The 16,336-nt window shown below is 42.5% G+C and overlaps 1 protein-coding gene across 3 annotated transcripts in view; it reads right to left on the bottom strand.

Annotated features, from left to right (window-relative positions):
* The window catches only part of KLHL13 (kelch like family member 13), a 201,326-nt gene extending 185,256 nt beyond the window's left edge, over nt 1-16,070 (bottom strand). For 2 of the 3 annotated variants that reach the window (XM_032330770.1, XM_032330765.1), the window contains exon 1: nt 15,755-16,070. The gene's annotated coding sequence lies outside the window, so the exon portion shown is untranslated. The remainder of the gene's footprint in view (nt 1-15,754) is intronic. The other variant, XM_032330771.1, reaches the window with a different exon arrangement.
* Between the last annotated feature and the right edge of the window lie 266 nt (nt 16,071-16,336).

A 16,336-nucleotide genomic window follows, 5' to 3' on the forward strand; every position in this document is an offset into this window, starting at 1 on the left:
TATTTTTTTTTAAAGATTTCACTTATTTATTTGAGAGAGAAAAGGGTGGAGAGCATGAGTTGGGGGCAAGGGACAGAGTGAGAGGGAGAGAGACAAAGACTCCCCACTTAGCGCAGAGCTGACATGGGGCAATCCCAGGACCCTGAGATCATAACTTGAGCCAAAGTCCGACGCCTAACTGACTGAGTCACCCAGGCTCCCCAGTAGCAAATTCTTGCACATGAGTTTTAGCACTGTTTTTCTGAATAAGTCTCTTCAGGCAAGGAAAACAAAAGAAAAATAAACTTCTATAACTACATCGAACTAAAAAGCTTTTGAGCAATGAAGGAAACCATCAACAAAACGAAAAGGCAATGTACTGAATGGGCAAAGATATTTGTAAACGGTACCTCCAAAAAAGGGTTAATATCCAAAATACATAAAGAACTCACACAACCCAACACCAAAAAGAGATATAATCTGATTAAAAGAAGAGGACTTGACTCAACTTTTTCCAAAGACATCCAGATGACCAGCAGACACAAGAAAAGATGCTCGACATCACTCATCATCAGGGAAATGCAAATCATAACCACAGTGAGCTACCACCCCACACCTGTCAGAATGGCATCAAAAAGACAAGAAACAAGTGTTGGTGAGGATGTGGAGAAAAGGGAAGCCTCGTGCCCTGTTGGTGGGAATGCAAACTGGTGCAGCCTGGAAAACAGTAGGGAGACTCTTCAAAAAATTAAAAATAGAAATACCATACAATCCAGTAATTCTATGTCAGGGTATTGACCCAAAAAACCAAAACACTAATTGAAAAAGAGCTAGGCACCTCTATGTTTACTGCAGTTTTGTTTATCATAGCCAAGATATGGAAGCAACCTAAATATCCACTGATAGATGAATGTGTAAGGGTGATGGGGAGTGTGTGTGTGTGTGTGTGTGTGTGTGAGACTGTGTGTATGTGTTGGATATTACTCAGTCATAAAGTAAATGATATCTTACCATTTATGACAACACGGATAGACCTAGAGAGTGTTAAGTGAAGTACGAGTCAGAAAAAGACAAACACCATATGATTTCACGCCTATGTGGAATCTAAAAAAACAAAGCAAACAAACAAAAACAGAAACAGATTCACAAATGCAGAGAACAATCTGGTGGTTGCCAAACGAGGGGCACTTAGGGGGATGGGCAAATTAGGTGAAAAGAATTAAAAGGTATAAACTTCCATTTATCAATAAGTCACAGGGAGGAAAAGTACAGCATAGGGGATATAATCAATGGTATTGTAATAATTCTGTATGGTGACAGATAATAAGAACACTTATCCTCATAAGCATTTCTTTTTTTTAATATTTTATTTATTTGAGAGAGAGACAGTGAGAGAGAGCATGAGCGAGGAGAAGGTCAGAGGGAGAAGCAGACTCACCATGGAGCTGGGAACCTAATGTGGGACTCAATCTGGGGACTCCAGGATCATAACCTGAGCTGAAGGCAGTTGCTTAATCAACCGAGCCACCCAGGCACCCCTTCGTGAGCATTTCTTAATGTATATAATTGTTAAATCACTATGTTGCACACAAGAAACTAATATTATATTAAATGTCAACTATAGTTCAGTTAAATACATATATAAAATACATAAATTTTATCTTATATATTATATATATATATATATATATATAGTCACACACATACACACTTAATATTTACAGCAAATCATTCTGAGTGAATCAAGTCACTTTCACTTCAAATGAAACTACTTTGGCCCCTGAAAAGAAACTCAATTCAAGTACATAATAAGTATTAAAAAAAAAACTACAGAGGAAGCATAAAATAACATTACAAAATCATTCTGAAAGAAAAAGTAGGTGAAATCAGAAGTAGGAAGAGACCAATCCAAGATTAACTCATTTAGAAAGATAGCTATACTCTTCAAGACATCTAATCATGTCCAAAGATTATTTTTATTTTTATTTTTTGAAGATTTTACTTATTTATTCATGAGAGAGAGAGAGACAGAGACAGAGACACAAGAGAAGGAGACTCCCCACTGAGCAGAGAGCCTGATGTGGGACTTGATCTCAGGATCCTGGGATAAGGACCTGAGCCAAAGGCAGGCGCTCAACCAACCCAGCCACCCAGACTTCCCTTATTTTTATTTTTTAAAGATTTATTTATTTGAGAGACTGATAGATGAGAGAGAGAACACTAGTAGGAGGCAAACAGGGAGAGGGAGAGGGAATCCCAAGCAGATTCCACATTCAGTGCAGAGTCCAACAGGGGGCTCGATCTCATGACCCTGACATCATGACCTGAGCCAAAATCAAGAGTCTAATGCCTAACCAACTGCACCACCCAGGTGTCCTCCAAAGATTATTTTTAATAATAAAAAGTAAATAGGGATGCCTGGGTGTTTAGTCAGTTAAGCATTTGCCTTTGGTTCAGGTCATAATCCCAAGGTCCTGGGATCGAGTCCTGTGTCAGGCTCCTTGATCAGCGGGAAGCCTGCTTCTCCCTCTCCCTCTGCTGCTCCCCTTGCTTGTGCTCTTGCTCTCTCTCTCTGACGAATAAATAAATAAAACCTTAAAAAATAAAAAGTAAATAGCCACTCTTTAGCTGGAAAGTTGACACTGACGGTGACTTATCACTCCGATGGAGAACTGCGAATAGCCTGTTCTTCCAGCAGCACACACAGAAAACGTCCTTGACTGTAACAACAGACTATTTTAGTGAGGCATGAGTGGCTGAAGAATCTTCAGATTTTTAAAAAAATTTCTAGTTATTTGTCAATACCTGCACACAATATCACGGAATGTATTTTATGGGACATTTTCCAAAACATGCCATCCCAATATTAATTCCCGGCCAAAAATGCGTGTTACTTTTACCTCCACTATCTATCTATTACTAACCTAGTCAGGTATAATCTTTAGAAATATTAAAAAATGCCAGTATGTACACATAAAATTTCTCTGGTATCTCTTGCTCTGGCACACTATAAAAGCAGGTGTAGACAAGGAGGGTGTAGACACACTAGTGAGTTAAGCAGTTTTGCTTTTATTTTATTCTTTAGCAGTTTTGTTTTTAAATACAAGCCTGGCTTAGTTATGTAGCATAAGTATATAATGAGCAAATCTATATAATTAATATGGATTCAGAATTCAAAATCAGATAAATATACAATCTTTTATTTATTTATTTATTTTTCATTATATATATATTTTTATTTTTTATTTTCAACATAACAGTATTCATTGTTTTTGCACCACACCCAGTGCTCCATGCAATTCGTGCCCTCTATAATACCCACCACCTGGTACCCCGACCTCCCACCCCCCGCCCCTTCAAACCCCTCAGATTGTTTTTCAGAGTCCATAGTCTCTCATGATTCACCTCCCCTTCCAATTTCCCCCAACTCCCTTCTCCTCTCTATCTCCCCATGACCCCCATGCTATTTGTTATGCTCCACAAAAAAGTGAAATATTTGACAGAGAGAGAGAGATCACAAATAGGCAGAGTGAGAAAGGGAGGGAAGCAGGCTCCTTGCTGAGCAGAGAGTGGGACGTGGGGCTCAATCCCAGGACCCTGAGATCATGACCTGAGCTGAAGGCAGAGGCTTTAACCCACTGAGCCACCCAGGTGCCTCAATATCCAATCTTTTAAAAGACCAGTCAGTGATTAAAATAAAATATAAGGGGTGCCTGGGTGGCTCAGTTGGTGGAGCGTCTGCCTTCGGCTTGGGTCATGATCTCAGGGTCCTGGGTTCGAGCCCCACATCAGGCTCCCTGCTCAGTGGAGAGCCTGCTTCTCCTGCAGTAGCCCTGCCTGCTGTTCTGCCTACTTGTGCTATGTCTCTGTGTCAAATAAATAGATAAATATTCTTTAAAAATAAACACAATGAAAATGAAATTTAAAGAAGGCGTTCTGCAGCAAATTAGAGCTACACTACAAAGAATGGCGTTAAGATCTGAGTTACAATGAGCAGGGATTCTCTGAACATTTTGCTAGAAAAACAGTAGTACCAACAGACACATTACTTTCATTCCCTTTGTGGCTACATTTGTTTCAAAACACCTGTTTCTCTTTTTGGGGTGATGAAAGTATTCTAAAATTGATTGTGGTAATGGTTACCCAACTCCGTGAAGATACTAAAACCACTGAATTGTACACTTTAAATGGGTCAATTGTAGGGTAGTTGAATTATAGCTCTATGAAGCTGTTACATACTTTTAAAAACATATTTGCGGAACCCTATAGTGTACACAAAAACAGAGCTATGATTGGCTGTCAATATAAAGGATTCTCAATGTGATTTACCCTTGCAATTTTTTCCAGTTCAAAATAAACACACACAGACACACAAAGACACACAGACACACAGACACACATGCATGCACACCCCTGTGCATACACATGCAACATATATGTACACAGCTTTGGGGATTAAAATATTCAGAATACATTCCTTGCTTTTTGGTAAGGCCTGCTTCAAAAGTACCTTATTCCAAACAGCTTGCCAACGTTAACCCCCTGCTCTGATCCTTCCTCTCTCTGTATTTATCCAGAACATTTTCTAGCATGCCTTGTTTAGCTATCGTGCTCTTATACAAAGTCCCCCCATCAGAGGTAGGATAAAAAGGAAACACTGTGGTTAAAACACAGACTCTAAAACTAGGTTGCATAGATTTTCACGCTAGCTCTTCTACTTATTAGGTGTGCAACCTTGGGAAGTTCTCTCTCTTCTCTGCCTCAGTTTTCTCATCTGTATAATGGGGGTAATGACAGGACCTCACAGCATTGTTATATGGTTTAAATGTGTTCATGCATATAAAGCACATTGTAAGTGCTTTATATATATACCAATATGCAAATATATAACAACTTAGTAATTGTTGATTGGAATTACCATTAGTATTGCCTGGGATGCCTGGGTGGCTCAGTCAGTTGTGTCTGCCTTTGGCTCAGGTCATGATGCCCGGGTTCCTGGGATCAAGCCCTGCATCGGGTTCCTTACTCAGCGGTGAGTCTAGCTTCTCCCTCTGCCTGCTGCTCCCCCTGCTTGCACTCGCTGTCTCTCTCTTTCTGACAAACAAATAAAATCTTTAAAAACATTTATTAGTATTGGCTGAGACCAGGGTGCTTCACATTCTCTCTTGCCCCTGCCACACTGCAGGATATTTCAGGGCAGTGGATGTATTTTCTTACTCCCATTTACATATAAATACTTAACAAATCCTTGCTCATGAATGTTTAAATAAAACATCTCTGTGATGCCAAAAGTGCTTAGAAAATTTCTTAATAAACCCAAAATTCACTTTGCTAAATGCCAAATTGTGCAAGAAGTCATACAGGTACCAAAAAAACGGTCAGACTCTCCACTGCCGAAATTCTGATTTCACCCTGTTAGCTCAAAGATGAGAAACATGAAAGAATCCGGGGCGCCTGGGTGGCGCGATCAGTTGGGCCTCTGACTCATGGTTTCGGCTCAGGTTGTGATCTCAGGTTCCTGAGATCGAGCTACACCTTGGGCACCCCGCTCAGTGCTGAGTCTTCTTGGGCCTCTCTCTGCCTTTGCCCCTCCCTGCCTGCACTCACACACACACTCTCTCTCTCAAAACAAATAAGTAAATATTGAAGGGGGGAAAAAAAAGAAAGCAACACAAAAGAATCCTTTGGGTTACAAGTCTTTTCCATTATTACTGACAAAGCACTTTGTTAAAAACCAAGGGCCCTCCATTCGGCTCCCAGCTCCATCTCCGGCGGCGAGACCTTCCGCAAGTCGTTCAGTCTCACTGTGCACACACCACTGAAGCAAAGAAAATAAGAATAAGTAACCATGCTTCAAAAGAAAGTTAGTTCTGTAAGTAAGTGGCATTATCCTTAACATTTGAGCTTCTTACCTAAGGACAGAATAGAAGATACTTCTGAATGTTGTCTTTTCATGTTCAAATCCAATGCTGATCATGACGATGATCAGTGCAGGTAACACTGCTAATCCGTAACATATCCCATCCGGATGGTGAGCCAGGCCTTTCAAGTATCTGAATGCACATTATCGTAACAATCCTCCCAAAATACCGGAGCGAATATACAGTTACCTGAGCAATGTGTCTCCTGGTTCTCCCCCTTCTGTAAACCAATGGTATTCCATAACCAAGTCGGCTACCCGAGGATCAACTGCCTTGTCATCTGACACTGGAAAGGAAGAACACTAGAACGGGGGAATGCGGGAACACTACCGTCATGCACTTCCAACCCAAAAGGCTACACCAGCCCTCCAACACCAGAAGCTGCTCTCAATGGTCTACTTAGACTTATCCATCCATTTCTCAAAACTGCTCCTGAACTTTCATCATCTCTAAGGTCTTCTTTGATTTGTTGGAGAGTAACTACCAGAAAAGCTTAAGATAACCATCACGACTCAAAATCTATAGAAGACATTATTCAAACAGAATTACCCTCCTCCCAGTGCCTTAACTGTTACAAATATTTCAATATTTTCTTCTGCGAGAACCTCAAATCTGGACTAGAGATAAATCAAGAAAATATATGACCTCTTTGAGTATCAGAACACCAAAAATTTTCATTTCAAAGACAACATTGTTTATTGTATACATTTTCCTGCATCTCCCTTTCCCTTCAAAATGAAGATTAAACTTTTAAATCCTATAAGCTGAACACTATCATATTTAAATATATATTGGGTCAATCATATTAAAAAATTTACAGTTTCCTTGCATTCAATGTGATACCATCTTTGAATAAGTAATAAACCGAGCACTTCCCATAAACTTTCTTCTCTGCCAGAAAACCAGTGTTACTTCTAAGCAGTCAGTTCACTGTTTAAGAGATATATGTGGAAAAAATATCATTCCTGCTGGGATTAAGGCAATACAAAGGAAAGACACAATTTTCCCTTATATTTCTTGTTCATATGTAAGTAGCAAAGCTCCCATAGTATGTCACAAATCTTAGCTAGTTAAACCATGAAATCTACTAAGAGTCAGTAATATCTACCATGGGTGGGCACCTGGGTGGCTCAGTGGGTTAAAGCTTCCGCCTTCGGCTCAGGTCACGGTCCCAGGGTCCTGGGATTGAGCCCAGCATCAGGCTCTCTGCTTCGGCAGGGAGCCTGCTTCCCCCTCTCTCCCTCTGCCTGCCTCTCTGCCTACTTGTGGTCTGTCTGTCAACTAACTAAATAAAATCTTTAAAAAATAATAATATCTACCATGTAGCTTGAATTATGCTTAGGACTTCATATGCATTAGTTCATATCATCCTTAAAACCACCACATGAGATTGTTTACAGAAGAGCCAAACAAGGCTCAGAGAGGTGAGGGGAGTTGCCCAAAACCACAATGGCAACAAGAGGCAGAGTCAGGATTTGAATCCAAGCCTATGATTCCAGGGCCCAAGATCTTAGCCACTGCCTTCCTGCTGAGAGGTACTCAACAGGAGAACAGAAAACATTGCTGACATGAAGTTCTTTAGAAAAGCATGCCCATTTTTATGAAATGGAACCAAGAAACCAAACTCTACAACTCTATTATCCCCCTTTCCTGAAAAGACTGTAAAGTGGAAAAGCACTTGACTCACAGAACATAACGACCCTCCCTTAATTGCCCCTCCATGTCCTGATGAGCTCTGGGCAATAACACAACAAGACAACAAATGCAGGCCCTGTGAACCACAAGGAAAGTGGGACAGCAATAATCAAAATCAGTTGGGACATTCGGCGTTTGACTTTGGTTACTTTCCCTCCTTTTCTTCACTTGCCTTTTTCTTCTTCATCTTTCTCATTCAGAACAAATCAAATCATTTGCTTGGTAACAGGCATTCCTCCAACGCACTGCTCACCCCTTTTCAAAACCATCTGAAACTCTAGAAACCTTTTGTTACCCTCAGAGCACACGAACCCTGACAACTTTCCTCTGCTATTGAACATTTCGGTAGCCAGCAATTAACAAAGCAGCCTGTAGAATGTATGTGTCATAAATGAAAGCAGCTTTAAAGTTAGCAGGAGTTGACTTTAACCGGTGACACAGGCAAGTGCTCATGGGATGGGATAAAGCTGTGACCCCATCAATTGTGCTCCACAAGTTCATGGTCATTGTGTTCTAACGGCCTGTCTTCTGAAGACCAGGCCCTTGGCAGGCCCTTCACTATCAATCTTAGCTATTTCCCACCAATATTAGAAACTCTGTTAGGACTCAACACATTTCAAGATTTAGATCATTACCAAACAACCAGAGTGTTCTCTTGAACTAAAAGAAATTGGGCAACATGGTGGAAAAATTTAATAATGTCTATTACGGCTCCTGAAGGTCACCATGAAAATGTAAGGCTATGAAAATGCCCTGGCATTTGACTAAAGGAACAGACTTGGCATATTGTGGCCTCGGTGCTTTTCAAAGGGTCACCCCAGGGTTACCACAGCTGACCTTGCACAAGCAGAGACTTTATTTGAAGTACTGGGTTTTACGTCAGATTTTCACATGAGTATTGCACTCTAAAGCACAATGCATATGAATCTGTTTAAATATTATTAAGTAGCTTTCATTAGCTACCAGTGAATGTTCTTCAAGAATACACAAGCTGGGGGCACCTGCATGGCTCAGAGGGTTAAAGCCTCTGCCTTCCGCTCAGGTCCTGGGATGGAGCCCGGCATGGGGCTCTCTGCTCAGCAGGGAGCCTGCTTCCCCTTCTCTCTCTGCCTGCCTCTCTGCCTACTTGTGATCTCTGTCTGCCAAATAAATAAAATCTTAAAAAAAAAAATACACGAGCTGTTTACTTTGTTGCTCCTGGGGCACACTAGCACATCCCCACCCCGCTCACCCAGTATGCCCAGTATACTCCAGTTTGAGGGAAAGAGTACCAAGCAGAGATTCCATTGGCTTAAACTAGCTCAATGCCTGGAATATAATAGGTACTTAACATATCTGTTGAATGAACTGGCAGAATGATTTCAAGAACTAGTCTTCCATGGCAAGAGAACATTCCTGAAAAATCTTTTGGGACATACAATTACTCTCAAACCCACAAAGGCAAAAGGACAAAGAAAATGTATCAATTATGATTTACAGATATTGATAAGGGAGAACAATAAAAATAATATTGTAGGGCTCCTGGGTAGCTCAGTTGGTTAAGTGACTGTCTTCGGCTCAGGTCATGATCCTGAAGTCCGGGGATGGAGCCCCGCATCAGGCTCCCTGCTCAGCATGGAGTGAGTTTCTCCCTCTGACCCTCCCACTTCTCACGCTCTCTCTCTTTCTCTCTCATTCTCTCTCTCTCTCAAATAAATAAAATCTTTAAAAAATCATATTGTACTTAATTTAGTGAGAAAGTAAAGGTTGCCAGGATGTCATATAGGGATAATATTTCAGGAGGTGGGGCATAGTTAAGGTATTAAAAACCAATTCCATGGGGTACCTGGGTGGCTCAGTTGGTTGAGCGTCTGCCTTCGGCTCAGGTCACGATTCCAGGATCCTGGGATCAAGCCCCACAATGGGCTCCCTGCTCTGTGGGAACCTGCTTCTCTCTCTGCCTCTGCCTGCCGCTCCCTCAGCTTGTGCGTGCTCTCTCTCTCTGTCAGGCAAATAGATAAAATCTAAAGAAAAAACCAATTGCATATACTGGAACCAAGACGAGTTCTCAATTGCCTATTGTGTTTTCCTTTGCACATTTTTAATATTAATGATCTCAAACTTATGAAGTAAAAGAAAGAACTGTAATGGACAACCAGTGCCCATGTAACCTGCACAGTACCATGCACTGGTACTAGAACCACTAAAAGCAGGAACTATGCCTCATTTGTTTTGTACCTTTCTCCTGCTTTTAAATACTGATTTCCATATACATGAGGAGTTCAATAAATATTTAGCAACTGCAAAGTAGAAGTGTCTCATCATATTAAATAAATTCTTCTTAACTCGATCCTCCCCTCTTCCCCCAACTAAAAGACTCACCCTAAAGAAGCGTGCTCTGGTTTAAATAACAAAAGCAAAACCAAAAATAAATATTCTTAATGGCACTAGATGAGAGAGTACTGAGAGATCGAGTTCTTGGCTCATTTCAATCACGTGACCCATATCTGTTTTCCTATGATAAAACGATGCTCACACAGCCAGCCCTCTATTCAGAGTTGTTGCATGAATAAATCAGCATTTATTTACATGGTAACCAGTATGAGAAAGGTACTGGGGAGGCGACAGTTGTATATTTACCTCTCTAATCTCCACCACCAAGAGCAACAACTTCTTATGTGCATGGCGCTGATTTAAGCACTTTACCATGAGGTATACAATCCCTTATCTGAAAGCCTTCGTGCCAGATGTGTTTCCAAATCCAGAAATGTCCAGGCTTTTGGAGAGGCAATAACCTGTGTATACTAGGTATTACATAATACCCCAGGAGGGTCTGAGGCACTGCCCCATAAACATACTACTAATTCTATAGCAAAACCAAATAAAGATGAACACTAAGGAAAATAAAAACTATAAATAACCTCTTCTCAGTTCAAGTCAGATTTTGCCACCACCTGCATAGGGCGCTTACCAAACAAAATTTTTACCAGTTGTCAGAGCTTCTGAATTTTAATAATTGCAAACAACAACTTGGAGACTTAGGTAACTCATTGATCCTTACAAGTACCCTAAGAGGAAAGTTCGATTATCCCTTACCTCACCGGTGAGAAACAGGAGGTACAGAGAGGTTAACCAACTGGCCCAGTGTCACACAGCTAGAGGTCTCCTAGCCAACAACAGAACACAAAGAGCCTAAGCCCAGAGCTTGTGCCCATAACAACTGGACTCCTGGTCCTCTCAGAAACCGCTTGAGAACACTTGACAGATATGTGAAAAGTGAAACAGCATGAAATGATTTAAGTACCCAAAACAATAACAGGAGAAACATCACAAGGCAGCGTCTATTTGTTATCCGACAACTATTAATAGAGGGCACACCAAAAGCCAAGTGCTCAGGATACAATGAGGAGAGAACCAGACAAATCCAGGCTGCCTTCACGAAGTCAGAGGCCTGTGGGTAGACAGCCAGGCATCACATCAACATCATTAATGCGCCACATGGCAAGTGTGTGATTACCATTCACCTCCAGAGGAGGAGACTGGGTCAGGGGCGTTGGTGTAAAATAGGGCAAGGGATCTGTCCCATGACTGGTGTTGGGATTTGCAATGACAGAAAAGAAAGGAGATGGCTTTTCAAAGAGGTGATGGCCTGGCATCCATTCAGCAAGCAGTTGTGAACCTGCTCTAGGCCAAGAATGAAGCTAAGCAGAGAAGTTCCCAACTGGAGAAAATCGGTTCAAACCAACATAGGATTTGTGTTAGAGAAGGATAAAGACATGGCGGACAGTCAGCTTGGCTCAAACCGTGAAGAATCCTTGAGTGCCAAGTTAAGGGGTAGGAAGTAGACTGCAGGAGTTGCTGAAGATTATTTTGCAGGTTACTGCCCCATAATATTCAGATTTACCTCTGCGGAATGTCCACGGCCGACTGAATTCCTATTTGGGGCCAACCAGACCTCCAAGCTGGATTGCTTTTGAGCAAGAGCTCAGGGCACAAAATAAATACCAAATCGAAATTCATGTAAGCCTCATGGAAGAAGAACCCTAATCTCTCAAAGAATGGCAATTGGAAAACTCTGGAGAGGGGTGCCTGACTGGCTCAGTCACAAGAGCATGCAACTCTTGATCTTGGGGTCATGAGTTCGAGCCCCACTTTGGGTGTAAGGATGACTTAAATATATAAAAACTTTCAAAAAATCATCACACATGCCAAAAAAAAAAACCAAAACCAAAACAAAACAAAACCTCCAGAGAAGGCAACAAGTAAAGGAAAATGGGAAACTCCCCTGAAAAATCTCACAGCCATTACTAAAACCTAAGTAATCGTTCATACTCAAATGAAACTTCCAATCTTCCAAAGGAAACGTATTTCCTTTTTTTTTTTAAGATTTTATTCATTTATTTGACAGAGAGAGCACAAGCAGGGGGAGCTGAAGGCAGAGGGAGAGAGAGAAGCAGGCTCCGCACTAAGCAGGGAGCCCGATGTGGGGTCCCAGGACCTAGAGATCATGACCAGAACTGAAAGCAGACACTTAACCAAATGAGCCACCCAGGCGCCCCAGGAAACATATTTGTACGAGAAAATAAAACATCATTCTTTGAAAAACAAATTCTTAGGCTGAACAATGGTCTGATTTTTAATGAGGCTGCTGACAACTTACCTCAGGGCACAGGTGACAATATAACTCTGGAAAGTAAACTGCTTTTCAAGCATTCACCTCAGAGTTCCCAGTCCCCTATCTCCTTATCTACAAAGAGTTGTAGAGACCAAATTACTTACTTATTTAGCATACATATCAAACATAGCTTTTCATCCTCAGGTCTTAATGTAAAACTGAGTAGCTAGACAACCTCTGCAAAACACATTTTTATTTATTTCCACCGAGCAATTTTTTTTTTTTCCAGCCAGTGATCTTCCACAGAAAAGTAGTTCATAAAGACTCTTCCCTGGCTTCCTCTTGTTCTGAGAATCAAACCCAAATTCTTTCTCAGAATTTCCAGGCCCTATATTTATTATCTGACTCCCTTTAGGCTCTGGAACACCTTTAACGACTCCCCCCACCCAAGTCAGATTCCCCCCACCCATGTCGCTGGGGCTGGCCATCCTGGCTTGCTTTCTGTTCCTCAAACACCCTACTGTCTGTTTATCTGCCTCAAGGCCTTGGCTCTTCCTCATCTCTCTGCTCTTCACAAGGTAGGTTTATTCTCTCTTCTCTTTCAGGTCTCTCCGTTCAAAGGTCACCTTCGCTGCTGAGAGGACTTTCCTGACCACCCTTGCCAAATAAGCCCTTCCCAGGTCTCCATATCACATTTCGTTACTTATTTCCTTCATTGTTCTTCCTACTACAATCTGTGAGGATCTTCTTCGTTTGTTTGCTGGTTTGTTTTCTCTATCCTTTGGTGGACTACAGCCTCTGGGAGACTCCACAAGGCCAAGATCATGCCTTGTAATAATACAGGGCCTCATGCCTAATAGAGGGCTTTGGCAAATGGAATGCGCTCAACAGATTTTGTCAAAGACATTACTAAATGAATGAAAAATATATTTAAAAGTTGATTGATATGAATGTTAGTAACTTGAAAAAAGCCCTTTTCTCCCCCTTGAATTTTGAGATGCTTTCTCTAGGGCTGTTCTTTTTTTCCATAATCTGTCTACATTTTCTGAAATCTGATGATGCCTGGCAAATTGTTGAGTTATTTCACAGCAGTAAAAATAGATCCTTTTCAAGCACTGGATTTAAGAAAAAATACTTTGAGGAGATTGTAGTAGTTTATTAAACATCAAAATCAATTTGCAAACTGCTTGGTCTCCTTTCACTACTGCAAGTCAAATTACATGAAGAAAAGTAACGTCAAATGTAAAGAAAATGAAAAAGATGATTCATTAGCAAAGTGCAGTTATGTGTAGTGACATCAGAGGTTCTGATAACCTCTGCATCTACCAAGTGGGTTTATTAAATACATATAGAGACATGTCGAAAAGATTCAGAGAAAAATGCTCGGGATGAACTCATAACCAACTTTATTTGTTTTCTGGCAAACAGAAATAGTTCATATTGGTGGCAATCTTAACTTAAACTTAGTATCAATAATAATCACAAAAGGAAAAAAAAATAACAGAATGATACAAACTGTTTCCCTTGAAACAGTTTGCAAGTTAGTATGTCTTTCCAAAATAGGTTGCCAAGAAAATTACAGATTTAGGTTGGCCCTATTTACTGTATAAATCCTCTTTACCTACTTTATTCCATTTTTTTAAAAAATAAAACTAAAGTGAAGTCAGGAATTTACCAAATAAATGAGGAAAACTACAAACCATCTGTAATCCATCTAACTAAACTGATAATCAATGGCCTTTACTGTTCTCCTAAAAACTGCTTTCCTCCGAAGCTCAACTTCAATTCTATAGAGTCATACCACGCTTTTCAAAGTGTGCTTAATTAAAGTGCAGATTTTAAAACCAGGGAAAATTGAGACTCTTATTCATGTGTTTTCTAAATACATCATTGGATGCTGCAGCAGAAACTTACATTCCTTGTCTCACTGCCAAAACAAGTGCTACCAGGACAGTGAAATTTAGCCCTTACCTTCCTTCATTCTCAACTCCGTTTCTTCTGAGATTACTGCCCGTTAATGCACATTATGCCAATGGCAACACATGATCACATATCCAGCAGACAATGCAATCATTCTAAGTATAAGGATAGTGATAAAAACTTGCAATTCAAGGAGCTACTATTTTTAAGGGTAAAATGATGTCATAACTGCTTGGTTGATCATTTCACTTTTCCCAGTTTTCAAAGCTGAGCACTAGATACATCCTATTTCCAAAAAAAAAAACACAGCCACAAACGTCAGCATGTGCTAATTCACTGCATTCTGCCTCCACTTTCAGCCTCTCCATTCAATTTTCTTCACACACTAATTTCAGCATGGAAGTGAGTAAGGGAGCCTCAATATGGGAGCGACTGGACATCACTGAGAACGTGGTACTGTGTGAAACTGACTTAAGCAAACTAATCTCCAGTCCATAGCAAAGTGATCTCTTTTCTAACTACGTGCTTTGTAAATGCTGCTTCTTGAGCGTTTATGCAAATAGGAGATGTACACTAGGAAACTCCAGCTTCTTAAAAAAAATATTAAGGCAGGTGCCCTCCCAACAAATGCAGCCTGAAACCCCGGATTTTCTCAGTTCCCATGCAGTGTGCTTAGTAAACAGTCTATACTAACTTGAGTGACTATCCCAAATGTCTAGAATTCTCTCTGAGTATCCCAAACCCCTAGAATTCTATCTGATCACAATAAAAGATGAACATCCCAGTTTGCAGATGGAGAAATGGAAGCAGACATCAAAAGTCTCTCTCTGTCTCTCTCTCTCTCACTCAGGCCTGCTCAGCAGTGGAGGAAGAATCAGATTTAGGGCCATGTGCTAGGATTGCATACAAACAGACACACAAACATACATAACATACATTTCAAGCGGCTGTGGTATCTTGGACTAAGTTACTGAAACCTAGAAAGAAACTTTAGAGTTCCTTAGCTAATATATACTAGAAGATCATTCCCATCAATTTCAGTAAGCTGTAGGCTAGACAGTAAGCTTCCAAGAAAATCATTAGTCAACTGTGATTAAACCAAAGAAGCCAAGACATTCAGAGATAAAGACATCCAGAGAGGAGTTAAAAGCTTCGAGGAAGAGGAGTGTGCTCCAGATTCGGGAGCCAGCAGTGAAGCCTCCCAAGTTCAAAGATTCTGAGGGAGGGATGGGTTGAGAGGCACAAAGCCGAAACTGTTAGATAGCAAGAGACAGCGGGGCTGAGGCGAGCAGAGGGACCCCAGACCATCAGGGCAGCGACAGCGAAGCCCGGACAAGAAGATTTTGGAGGGATAACAAAGAAGCAAAGGAAAACTGGGGTCCGGGGTGCTGAAAGAATCCAGGCGTCTGGCGGAGCCTCCGAGTCCGGGAGGTAGGGATGAGAAGGTGCAGGGATGAGCGCGCACCCGCACGCGAGAGAAAAAGCGGGTGGGGGGGGGGCTTGAGAAGAGTCCAGCTGGTTCTCTGTCCCTCTGCCCCCGGTGCAGATCGCAACTCCTCACCGCGCACCGCCTCGCCGCACCGGGTCCCGGAGGCGAGGAGGTGGCTGATGATGGAGCCCCTGCGACTTCAGGACCCCGCCTCACCTTGTTTGCCGCGTCCCCGCGTCCCGCCGTCCGTCAGCCCGCTGCCGCACTCCGAGGGCCAAAGAGCGAGTCGCACGGAGCAGCCGGGGCTCCCTCCCGCTTGCGAGACACCGGCCCCCCACCTCCGCAGCCTCTGGCTCGTCCTGGTCACTTCGCCCTCGCGCAGGCGGAGAGCAGGGACCCTAACCCGGACGCCGCTCCACTTATTTTCCAAAGTCCCCGTTCCCGGCTTCCCCGGAATGGGAGATTGAGCTGCTGCGGCCGCAGCGGCAGAGCCTCCGCCTGACCTCACGGGTGGGGGGGTGCGGGGGGAGAGGGAGGGGGCGGGAGTCCAGTTAAGGAGGGGAGGGGGGCGGGGGGAGCGAGCTCGCGGGCGGGGGAAACATGGCGGCGGGGGTGGCCCCGGCGGCGCCTGCGCGGGAGGCAGAGTGGGGGGGAGCTGGGGCTAGGACCGAGTGTAGGGTCCGAGCAGAACTCCACCCCCACAGCCGGTGCGCGGCGCGGGTGGGCCGGGTCCGGCGGGGCAGGGGCGGGGGTAGTGGAGGAGGCGGGGGGGGGGTACTTCCAAGTAGCCCTCACGCC

Source organism: Mustela erminea, chromosome X, assembly GCF_009829155.1.
Source record: "Mustela erminea isolate mMusErm1 chromosome X, mMusErm1.Pri, whole genome shotgun sequence".
Classification (NCBI taxonomy): Eukaryota; Metazoa; Chordata; class Mammalia; order Carnivora; family Mustelidae; genus Mustela; species Mustela erminea.